The sequence below is a fragment of the Cloeon dipterum genome, chromosome 4, assembly GCF_949628265.1.
Source record: "Cloeon dipterum chromosome 4, ieCloDipt1.1, whole genome shotgun sequence".
NCBI lineage: Eukaryota > Metazoa > Arthropoda > Insecta > Ephemeroptera > Baetidae > Cloeon > Cloeon dipterum.
This window is the reverse complement of record NC_088789.1, coordinates 34,264,793-34,277,298: the sequence shown is the minus strand read 5'-3', so window position 1 is coordinate 34,277,298 and position 12,506 is coordinate 34,264,793. Positions and strand designations below refer to the sequence as shown.

General features: G+C 39.3%; 1 long non-coding RNA gene across 1 annotated transcript; it reads left to right on the top strand.

The window, feature by feature from the left end:
• The first annotated feature begins 4,219 nt into the window (after nucleotides 1-4,219).
• On the top strand, nucleotides 4,220-8,672 carry LOC135942628 (uncharacterized). Its single transcript, XR_010575109.1, has 4 exons — nucleotides 4,220-4,316; nucleotides 7,563-7,757; nucleotides 8,343-8,519; nucleotides 8,571-8,672. It is a non-coding gene; the product is annotated as an uncharacterized LOC135942628 (long non-coding RNA).
• The last annotated feature ends 3,834 nt before the right edge of the window (nucleotides 8,673-12,506 follow it).

Genomic DNA, 12,506 nt, shown 5'->3' with positions numbered 1-12,506 from the left:
CTATTCTTTTTTTAAGCAAGTAATTGGAATGGGAGAATTCTTGAAATGTTTTTATTAAACTCACATTCTAGCATTTAATTTTAATTTTGGCCTGAAATCTGTTATTAATTTAACAGAACGAATGCGTCAGCTATAAATTTAAAAACTTACTTATTTTTGTACAAAAACGCATCAATGAATAAAATTTAAGGCATTAAAATTAATTCTTGTACAACTTGTGATTCTGAGGCAGATTTAAAGCTCTAAAGGCTCAAATTGAGTGATGTTATAGGAAAGATTCGAATTGGCCCTTTTTACCAAGCAGATTTACCAAAAATTGAATTATTTTAGTCATTTTGCTGAATGAGATCCACAGGTTTATTTATCAAGTTCCATTCTTGCGGCTTTCAAAATTTTTTCACAATTTTACATCTTTCAAGTTTTCAACTCTCCTGACTCTAGAAGCTTTTTAAAACGTTTTCGTTCCTTGAAATGCTCGAGAAGTTTCCATATTAGGCCTCAAAATATCCTACTTGCAGTTTCGGCGAAAGCTGAGAGATACGTGTTTGTGCATTTAATTGTAAGAATTCCAAAATGCCTAGCCGAAATGCCCGACATCAATTATTTTGCTGTATTTGTGAAAAAGGCATTTATTTATCAATGACCAATCAAATTATTCATGCTGTAAAATTTAAAATATTTTTTCAATAAGCATTACGCCAAGTTCAGCCAATTTCTTTGATTATTATATGTCATCTGCAACAAAATGAAACCCTAAAATTTATTCAGAGAGTTTCTTTTGACCTTATTAACCGCGGGATTTGTAATGAAAACCCGAAACGATTTATAAAAAACCTTTTTACTTGATTTTATTTTTAGATTTCCAGCTGAATACTGGTATGTATTTTGCAAAAGTACAAAAACCTTAATAAAATCCAGATCCAGAGCGTATCAGATGTGACTTCTGACGCCGTTTGTAAGTGCTTCACAACCAGTGAGTAATTTTCAATCCATTTGATGCACCTCTTCGCCGCAAAAACTTTAAACGTCGATCACACAGCACAACAAGGAGTCAAGGACGCACTAAACTTTTAAACACTTTTGGGCACTGCACTTGTTAAAGAAGAGTCTCGAGACCCGACTAAAAACAACTAAAAGAGCAGGGCAGGCACAGAGCGGATTGCGAGGCTTTGATTGTGAGTGTGTGAGTGAGCGAGACTGCGCGCCAAGTGTTTGTTTCGACGGGAAATGATGGGTAAATATGAAGAGGTGGGGTTGAGTTGAGTGAGCAGCGCGCTCATCAAAAGAGGAGAATTTACACACGCGATATCATCTGCTGTAAGATAAATGAAGCGGCGATTCTGGCGGAGCGTTCGTGTTGTGCGCCGCTGTTTGGCCGGTTGGATTTTTGTTAAAATTCCGATCGCCTTCCTCAGGGCGTGCGACCAGAGATAAATATATGGAACCCCAGACTTATTTTTGCGGTTTTTCCGGCACTGTTTTTTAATATTATAGAGTCTTTTGGTCAATTTCGCAGCCTCGACGGACAGATTCCTTTCTGTGAAGGGCTAAGGCGCGTAACGTCTGTGGGTTGGCCAGATCGTGTGCGAATTAATAAAATGGTCGTTGTCACTCGCATTGTACTGTCGATTTATTTTAAATAAAGGGACGGTGTAAATATTAAAAAAGTAACGTCTATAAGGTATTCCAACTCCTCTCCTTGATCCTCTGCTACTGACAATGAGAGTACTAAAATAAATTAAACTCAGAATCAACAGCAAAGCATAGTAAATTTATTAGAAATTATTTGCTACGGTAATTTTTACTTTGATAAATATGAAGAAATTCATTTAGTCTAAAATTTTTAAGGATTTTCGAGGTAAAAGACACGCGAAAATTAGTAAATAGTATTTTTACCCCTCGTCTCTCTGAGCCTTGTGCAAAAGCAGGAATTTACAGAAACGACTTTTTTATTCCTATGGCAATATAGCATAAAAACCAGCTTGACCAGTTGTTCTAAAAAACTGCCGCACCATTTAGCGACCAATCAGCGAATGTCATGAAATCTACTCGCCAATTTCTCAATATCTATTTATTTTTCGCTTCTGGTTCTGGCATAATGTTAAAATTGCAAACCTTCAGCTTCCCATTGCACCGATGAATTGTTTTGCCTAGCGAAACCGCTTTGAGAGGCGATTGCGCGAGGGTACACCGTATCTAAAATGGGTCAATTTGACAAGGAAAAAACTTGTCAAATTGACGATGACCGCGTTTTAACAAGCTTTAAACTCGTCACGGTTTTAAGCTCTTGACTAGCTAAAAGTTTGTCTCAGAGCATGCTGTCGCTGATTAGCTTAAAACTAGTTAAAACGCGGTCATCGTCAATTTGACAAGCTTAAACCGTGTCACTGCTGGCCTGCCGCCGCTGCACGCTGGCCGCCGTGGCGTATTATCAACACAACATGGCCAACAAATGGCCAAAGTGTGTAGGCCTGCTGTGTGCACTACTTTATTCCCTTCAAGATGCAGTTAATTTTAGTTACAGCCTAGAGGCTAGGGTTAGGGGTCTGTTTACAACGCTGTTGGTTCGCTGAATAGAGGAAAATTGTAGTTTTTACATCGTGTGTTCAACTCAACAAGATTAAGTATCACCGGAAACTTTGTATCCGCTGTATTTTTAGAGCTATTTAGTTCCTGAGTGGAATAAAATAGGATTTTCTCAGCCTGGGGAAATCGCAAAAAGTTGTTTTATTTAAAAATAAAGAAAAAAACAAACGAGAGCATTTTTGCTATGGTAACGGCTGGTAGCAAGACGGCGGATGCAAGCTGTCGACGAACGCCATATGTGTCATCTGGTTTTAAGATTAACATAATTTATATATTCGTCTGGTCTGAATAGGATAATGGAAATAAGGCATTGACGCACTGCTTAAAATAGCCTCCTCTCCTGCATAGAAATTAAGCTTTCAATTCGTGGGAGGGAATGACATTAAAAATATTATGCTGAGTGCGACAAGCACGAAAACTGCCTCGCAGTTTTTTACTATAGTCCCTGAACGCTCGCAAGAAAAAAGTTTCCATATTTTTCCTCGAATTAAGGTTTGCTGATGATCCTTTATTCAAGAATTCAGAAATATTAAATAAAAAAAATTTTGTTTCGTTATATTTTTTTTAGCAAAGTGTCAACGATATAATCTCAAAAAAAGGAGAATTCATGCAAGCAAACGCAGAGCCTTCAGATTTTAAGCACTATACTCAACTTAACTTACTGGTCCACGGTTTAACGTGTTTTTTTCTTGGCAACGTCTGTTGAACTTTTATGGTAGCATTAAAATGTTTTCGAGCAGACGTCCGCAGCGTTAGTGTATGCGAGGAGAATGCCTCTGCACACGATTTTGGCAAAGGTTCCAGGAAAGGTGAGGCTACCATATAAGGCCAGCAGCAGAGGGGAGAAGTATCAGCAAGCTTTTAAGAGTCACCTGGGAAAAATGTATGATTCGATCCTTTTTGAGGTCTATCGAGTTCGTGGATGGAATTATACTTTGAAGACTTGTTGCTCTGATTTTTCCAAGCTTGGGAAATCGCAAAAATAAAGAGGATTAATAGCACAAGAGCATTTTGGCGTTGGTAAAGCGGATGGCAAGCACGTTGGCGGATGCCATTCGCAATTTAATTTATATATTCTTGTAGCATCAATTGAACAAGCCTATAATAGTTTTTCCTCTCTGCTGCATGGCTAAGAATTCACATTCAAGGCCACACTCTCACGCTCAATATCAGCCCCGCAGCTGCTCTTTGTTCGCTCCTCTCGGATCGCGTCGCGGGCCACTACCCACACCCACAAGCAACGCGACTGTTTAGGCTGTCTCAGCAGGCTGATGAACCTGAACCGCACAATCCCGCAGCATCCGATCCTTATTTTCTGTCTGCTGTTTATTTCCTGCCTCGCAAATCGCACTGGACTCTTTGCAGCAGCTACCTACGCGAGCGTTACATCTTTTTATGCTCTATTAACTCGAAATTGTTGATCTATTTATTTTAATTTTTAGATTTTAGTTTGTTGAGATCAAACTATAGCTTTGGAACAGTGGGGATGGAGTGTAACAGGATAACTTGCGTCGAAAAAAGAGTGCAGAGTGGCAGGGGCAGACTCGCGAAACGCTTCCTAGCTATTTAATCTCTCCCCCTACCCGCAGGCTTGCGGGGCCCCAGTTCATTCGGCGTACGTGTGTTTATATACACGGCGTTTGGTAGTGGGAATGTGATACTGAGTCAAGTTTTAGTGGGGTTTACTGGTGTGCCGCTGGAGGTTTCCCTGGATACAGCGCTTGTTGGTGGTAAAAATTATTTTGGTTAAAATCTGATAGGAGGACGAGACAGTTCAGTTTTTATTTGCTTTGTAATACACATTACAAACTACTCCTGTTTGCTGGCACTCGGGGGTGGGGGTGCCTTCCTCCCACTCTTCGAATGCAGGGAGGGGGTGCATCAAACATACGTAAGGGGAATTATAAAGGTGCGCGTGTTATTAAGAAATTTTTGCGCATATTTAAATAAACAGAAAGGACGATCACTTCGTTATACAAGCTTTCTATCAGCCAATTCTTTGCGTTTAATTTTCATTTTCTCAATTATCAAATCTTAACTTTCTCACGATATGGATGTGCCAGGGCCGCCAATAATGCAAAAACAAAACGACGAGAAATAGTGCGAAATTTGCACCCATTATATACTCGGTATGAATTTTGCCGCAAGTTTGAAGCGCACTGCATCGGTCCTAATTTTGCTTATTGTTACATGCGGCACTTCCAGCCCGGCCCTGATTATTGGAACTATGTTTGCGGGCCTCCGTCGGGCCCCATGGCACGTGTTTTGACAACTGCTGACACCGCACATTCGGAATTTTTTGCTTTCCCGCACGTTAAATGTTTACAAAAGTCGCTGAACAGAACTTGAAAATATGTGCTTGGCTTCGACAGTTATACACCCGATATTTGCCGTGCCGCCACAAAAGGCGCGCCTGTCGCACAAATAGCTGCGGTCTGATAATGTGACATAATGTCGTTTTCTTCTGCTTATCCTTGACGCGTTTTCCTCTTTTTCGCCGAGTCATCGCTTTTTATCGCTTGATGAGATGAGCTAATGCTTATCGCGATGCAAATTCGCTGAAGATGACTAATAACAGTAATAATCGCTTCTGCAAATTGGAAATTTCGACTTTTGGTTTAGTATCCATGCTCATTTGTATGCGGAGAACGATTTTCATGTATCGCGCGAGGCGATTCCGTCGTCACCACACGTGTGCGTCCGCGCGAGCATGTTTTTAGTTCATGCTTGGGCCAAAAGAAACAAATAATGTTAGCGGCCGCGGTTGCCTAACTTCTTTCGATGAAATTTTAGTTTTTCAAAAATCGTTTAACAATCATTTCAAGAATTAAATTTCACTTATCATAACTTAAAAAGCCCAATTTTTTATTGAGCACTCTTGTCGTGACACCCTATCCGCCCCAACGCGTACCTGCAGACGTGGCCAGAGTTCGAACACACCCGAATTTTTCCGGAAAAATCTACACTGCATTGCAAAATATTGTTTTTCTGCAATTTTGCACATTTTATTGAAAATAAAAAAAATTCTCATGATGTTAGTTTGACTGGTCAAAAGGAATGAAAGAGAATTATTTGTAAGAGATTGGTTGTGAAGGCAGTCGCGCCACGATGGCGAGAGTTAGAGGAGCGATTCGGCGCCAGCAAGTGGTCATTGAGATCAGTGGGTCGCTGCTCCAGTAAGGGGTCGGAGGCACCAATATATTTTGGGTTAGCTATGTTGCAAATACTCGCATCAACTCTATACATCTCAACAAAATAAAATCTGTGAATTAAAAGCAATAGGACCGTAAAAAAACGTTTCTTTTTTTTCAGGAAACTATCGTCTATTTTATGACCAGTTTTGTATCTTTTATAAACAGTTATTTCGAAGATTCAGTCGGGTTTTGATAATTTTTCAAACAATTTTTTCCTCAGCACATTCGGAAAATTTGCTTTTGCAACGTCTTTAGATGTTTTGCCGCTCGTCTAGCAGCAAAATTTGTAAGCAAAAAGGTCGCTGGACAGAAACTAAAATTATGTGCATGGCCAATTCAACAAATGCAACGCAATCAATCTGAGTCATCGTGCAGTTTCCGCCTCCCGCACAAACGAAGGGTTTGGTTGATCTAAACCAGCCCATTATAATTCGCTGCCCTATCTGCATTCCTGCATAGTAAATAATACTCTCGTTCGCTTCGGTTCATAGGAGCCGCCGCCTCCGTTTTTTGCGTTCGCTGCTGCTCCTCTTGCGTTTTACTCGCCTCGCGATCGCGCTCGCATTTTCCTCGCCCTCATTCTTCTACTTCTTGCTTACTTTTTCTCCTCAAATACTTAGACACTATTTTCGGTTCTACAGACAGACGCTGCTGGCTCTTTTTAAGTCTCTGAATGCGGCACTGCACTTTTTCTCAAACGCATATAGTTTATCAAAGGAAATTGGATAAAGAAAAACTTGCTTCATCTCAGCAGTATACATTAGATGTTCATTCTTTCGTCTAACCCCTGTGTTTAGCCTCAACTGCTGCCACAAACGCTTCAAATTCTCGATAAATCTTGTTCTTGGAGTATGAATTTTAGCTGCTCTTGCAGATTAACAAGCTGCCTGAACCTCTCGCTTGCTCCGTTTCGCCCCCTCACGTCAGGCAGAAAAGACCTTGTCTAGCTGCTTCATTAACACCTCAATTTTCTGAACCGAAATCGTCGCTTCCACCGGCGGACAAGGTCATTCGATGACTCGATCAGCTTTCTTTTGCCAATAAGCCGCATATCGAATTTTTTGCTCTGTTGAGTTTTTTTTTGTTAACTGGATACTGGATGATAAAAAATTTAAAATTATACTGACGTGATTTTTGGTTAATTTTCTCAATAATATCTTTCATAAAAAAATAATTGCTTCATTCGAGCATATGTATATCCAAGACTCACAATTAGATCACAAACAAAATATTATTGACCACCGCAGACAACACAGTTTTAGATGAGCGACCAAAAAAAAATTAATCTTCCTGCGTGACCACTGCTAATATGAAAGTAGCAATTAATTAAATTGTTCAATTCAAAACAAACTACTTACAATTAGTTTTAAATACCGTAGTTGTTTTTTTTCAATCAAAAGAGAAGCTATAGTTTTGTTTGCTTATGTGAAAATCTCGTCAGTGATATAAATTTATATTGAAAGAGGAAATAACCATTTGGTTAAGGAAGTGGTTTTCCGCGCGCTGCGACGCGCTGATAGTGGAACTATATATATATATATATATATATATATATATATATATATATATATATATATATATATATAGTGGTGTCAGTACCACATATAATGTGGTGGCAACGCAATTTTTTTTCTGGCAAAACATTATCAAAATAAATATTTCCGTTGAAAACTCTACCCAATTTTTTTAAAAGATTTAATGTATTTTTATTCCTAAACGCTTTAACTGAATCTTTTATTGAATATAGCAAAAATTCACTGCGTGCATTTATAATTTTTTCAGACGATCTATTCATCGGTCCCTCACAGCTGACATCTGCGTAACAGCACAGAATTTCTCCAAATTTGATCCAAACAATGAAAACGGTCCTGCTGATTCCGTTATTTTTGGTCCTCGCCTTCGCACACGCACGCGATGCTGACATACATTTTGAAGACAAATCAATCAACAACTGGAGACTCCTGATAGGTGCAAATGGTGGGTTTATTTTATTTTTTTTTGTTTTTTTTTGCTCTTTCTATCCCTGTCCGAGGACCGGAGGACCGGGAAGGGCGCGCACTGCACTAGCACGAATGCTGAATTCCGAGTGCGAATAACACCTTGAACGGATTGAATGGGCGCACCAGGCCGCACAGGGACCAGGGACCACGCCCACTGAAGGGCCACTTACTTGCCTCCGCTCCGAGGACTGCATTGAAACGCTAGTAGACATTCGTGTCCCGTGAAGCCAAATCACGCATTCTGGAAAGGTGCAAAGCAGCCCGTTGAGCAATTTGAGCATTTCGAGTCACTAAACTAACCACTGTTTGCCATCTCTGACGCATTGGGTAGCCAGCATTAGATCTCCCAACTGCTCAAATACCTCACATTGCTTTCACACTCCTGAGAATGCCTTAACAATGCGAGCCAACGGGCTGGTCTTTTTTTTGTATGTACCAAGAAACCAATACAAAAATAAAAACTCGATTATGAGAGCACCCCCTTCCGATTAAATATTGCTCACTTTTAAAAGCTCCCACTCAAATAATGTTTTCAACTCTTTTAATTCGAAATTTTTTTCAGAAAAGGAACTGAAGTACGACTTTTGTCGGTATAACGCGACAAGCGGCGGAACACAGTGCACAAATTTTCCGCAGGTCGCCTCGATAAACATAAAAGATGTGTGCCATTGCACCGTCGATAGCACGCCGATCAAAACTGGCTCCATCACTTTCTCCGTCAGCTGCCACAGCAATTTGAGTAAATATTTAAAATTATGTGTTAAAAATAAATTTTAATTTTTAATTTTAGGTTGGTGCCCCCAGAATCTGGACCTAAAGTACCAGCAAGGTTCCATCGAGAAGTCTCCACTCGCTGAAGCATGTTCAGAAACTAGTATCGGTCTGCATTATTTGTCCTATTCAGCGAACGTTATATTGTCAATCATTGCGGTAGTGTTTATTATTTATAGAGACCGCACGAAGATTCACGAAGATGTGAAGGCAATGCGTCAATGGGTCGTTAAAACAAATCGCCATAGAGCAGATATCCCAAAGGGTGAGCCGAAAAGTGGTGCAGTCCTGATGCAGGCTGATAGTCTGTCTTTCAACGTACCACTTGTCACCTCACATTTAAAATAGTTATATTGAAATTTTTGCCAACACAAAAATTTCAAACTAGAGCCCTGTGTGGTGTCAATTTTCATTACCATGGTAACCGCATTTTTTTAAATCAAAAACCGCAACCGCGCCACAACCGCATCGGTCTTGACCAAAACCGCAGTTGCGGTAACCGCAAAATTACCGCAAAACCGCAATTTATTTAATGTATTAGAAATTAGAACAAAATAGTTTTGTTTTAGCAAGGCTTCAAATTTCATTATTTTTGCGTGCAACTCCAAATCTCGGGTTTTAACCCCATCATAATTGCAAAAACTTTTCACCATTAGACTGGTCTTGACCTCCCCTGAGAAGCTGAAGGATTTAGGGGTTTTACACTCCACCCCTATACTTCAAACCCCTCGAAAATGAATAACATTTTATAACTCTGGATAATTTTATTAATTTACTTTTTTTTGCTCTTTTTATCCCTGTCCGAGGACCGGAGGAGCGGGAAGGGCGCGCACTGCACTAGCACGAATGCTGAAACCCGGGTCCCAATAACACCGCGAACGGATAACATGGGCGCAGCAGACCGCACGCAGGGAGCCAGCCCACTCAAGGGCCACTTGCCTCCGCACCGAGGACTGCATTGAAACGCTAGACATTTGTCCCGTGAAGCCAAATCACGCATGCTGGAAAGGTGCAAAGCAGCAAGTAGCGAGTCGGCGCCGGTGCGCCTCCCAGCCCGTTGAGCAATTTGAGCAATTCGAGTCACTAAACTAACCACTTTTTGCCATCTCTGACATTGGGTAGCCAGTATTAGATCTCCCAACTGCTCAAATACCTCTCATTGCTTTGACACTCCTGAGAGTGCCTTAACAATGCAAGCCAATTTTATTAAAAAAAAAACAGTTTTGGTTGAATGAACGGGGTGGTAATTCTCAGTAGGAATATAGGATGATTTTAAATGTTTTGAAGCCAAGTCGATGAAATTGGAAGCATGCTAATTTTTTTATTAAAATTGTAGCAATGGGGTTGAAAGGGGATGAGGGTAAGCTCCCCCTAAACACTTTGACTGTTTAGCGGAGGTCAAGGCGAGTCTATCGGTGGGAAATTTTTGATGCAATTTTGATGGAGACCATGAGATTTGGAGGTTCAAAGAACCCAAAAAGTGGAAAAATGTCATCAGTTCATTTCTATTAATTTATGAAATAATTACCAACATATCCTAAAAATAACGCCATTCTGAAAAATTTAGCCTGGTTTTTTATTGCGGGCACACATTTAAGTGGCTCTTGATCCGATCAACTCTTCCACTAAAAGAAGCCCATATATGTTGCATTTATGATGCATCAATAACGTTGTAGTAGTTGATTGGCTTGATATTAGCTTGAACACGTAATTTATCCACAGAAAGGAGTTTTTTTTTAATTTGTGTATTATTATTAAAAGCCTATTCCCAGATATTACAACAGCGTTAAACATTGTTTTATCTTCCTTTGAAGACATTTGGACGATCTTTTGCAGCGTTCCCTTGAAAATGTGTATTGTTTTTAAGGATTTTAATTCTAATTTTATAATTTACTTGCTGGAAAATGCAAAAAAATCGCGGTGCGTTATCCAACTTGATAAAAAAATGTTGCATTTTTGCGCATTGCAAACTTGGCGAACCCTGTCTTAATACTAATACGAAAAAAACAGTCGCATATTGAAAATGGTAATTTTTTATTCTCAAGATTTGCGGTTTTTGTGGTTCCACCGCAACCGCAAAAACGAAACCGCAACCGCACCGCAACCGCACAATTATAACCGCATCTGCGGTTGTGGTGTGCGGTTTTTTTGTACCACAACCGCAACCGCACAGTGCTCTATTTCAAACCAATCCGAGCACTAGAACGCTATCTAGTGACGTTTTTTATAATTTGTATCCTCCTATAAATATGGTAAATTAGCCAAAATCTTTCAATACTTCATAACTTTGCTCAGAGTGGTCCTAGAACCAAAATTAAAAAACTGATTTACTCGTCTCAACAAGGCAAACAACTTTTATGTTGACCCCAAAGTCATAGGTCAAAGGTCAAGGTCATTAAAATTGATATTTTTATTTTAAACTCAAATTTTAAAATGATCGTGTTGAAAATTTTTATTTTTTTATAGCCATTTTGTAGAGCACGAAAAATTAAGTTAGAAACGTTAAAATTTCAAATGTTTTTAATATAAACTGAAAAATATGAAAACCCCTGTTTTTCGAGGTCGGTAAAAAAGATAATCGACCAAATCTAAACTTCTAATCATCCGGTATTAAAAAACTGCATACCGTTAGACTCGTCTCGACGTCCCCAAGTGCACTAAAGGGGTATGAGACCAACCAACCCCCCAACCCCCACAAAGTTTTTTTTATCGAGATGGACGCAATAAAATGCTCGATATAAGCACCAAATCTCAGGTTGTGGTGGTCCTATTTACAAGAAGTACGCACCGTTTGACTCGTCTTGAAATGAATTAAATAACTAAATTGGTTTGAAGAAGACAATTACTCGTCTACGCCGTGCTTAGGTGTTGAAAGTTGAAACGTTTTTTTCTTGTGATTCATTGTTATCGACATAATTTTGGTTTTAAATTATTATGAGTGGCAGAAATATTAAAGAAATCTGTTCCCAAACATCCAAGGCAAAAGCAACACCATAATTTTAAAACCAGATTTCATAATATTTGTAGGTAGAATAAAAATTCTTACAAAAACCATGCATATCTTTCGGGCACGTTCTTTAAACAAGGCCGTTTATGGTCGTTATATCGCGCATTGATAAAAAATAATTTAAACCATTTTTTAAAGCTATAAAATAGGCATTTAATTTCATTGATAGCTCTTTTGTACTCCAAAACCTGTGGCGCGGAGAGAGTTTTCTCCTTCCCCTGTAAAATTTAATATTTTTCAAATGCGCATTTTCACCGGGTTTACCAAGAACTCATGCGCAATTTCTCCGCTACCACGACGAAATATATAGTTGGAATTCACCATTTTTATATATTATACACTTAGTGTTCGAAGTTCCAAGTATATACTTCCTTAAAAATTTTGTTTTAAGGCACTTCCACTGCGATTTCAGACTTAAGACTCAATCTTGCTTGTGCACTTAATTTAATATGCTTTCCTTTGACGTGCTAAAAACCAAAATCGGTCCAGCCATTCGTCATAGAATCGTCGTTTCAAGCAATAGTTTTTCTCGATTTCACGGTGATTGGCTGAGCCGATTGTGATAAAATTGACCAATGTGCCTTATATTATGTATAGGATATTTTATTTAAGTGATAATAAACAAACATGATGTAATGCTGTCTCAGCAATAAAGTATAAAATAATAGAAAGGGTTATGGCTGGAGCTTAACATAATATACGTTGAGACGACCTACACTATGCGAGATACAACCTGTCATAATATGCTTGTATGTAAATGAGTAGTAGGGGAGAATCATATAAATAAAGCGCGCCTGCTCTGGTTTTCATCATTCTGATTCTGAGTTTGCTACCTGGCCACTCTTGTTAGTTGGCCAGAGCAGGAGCTATACAGCTCAGCCAAGTTAGTTTTATTCCTGGCCCAAAACCTAACTTGCAATCGGCAAGGGGAAACCGACCTGCGGTTTC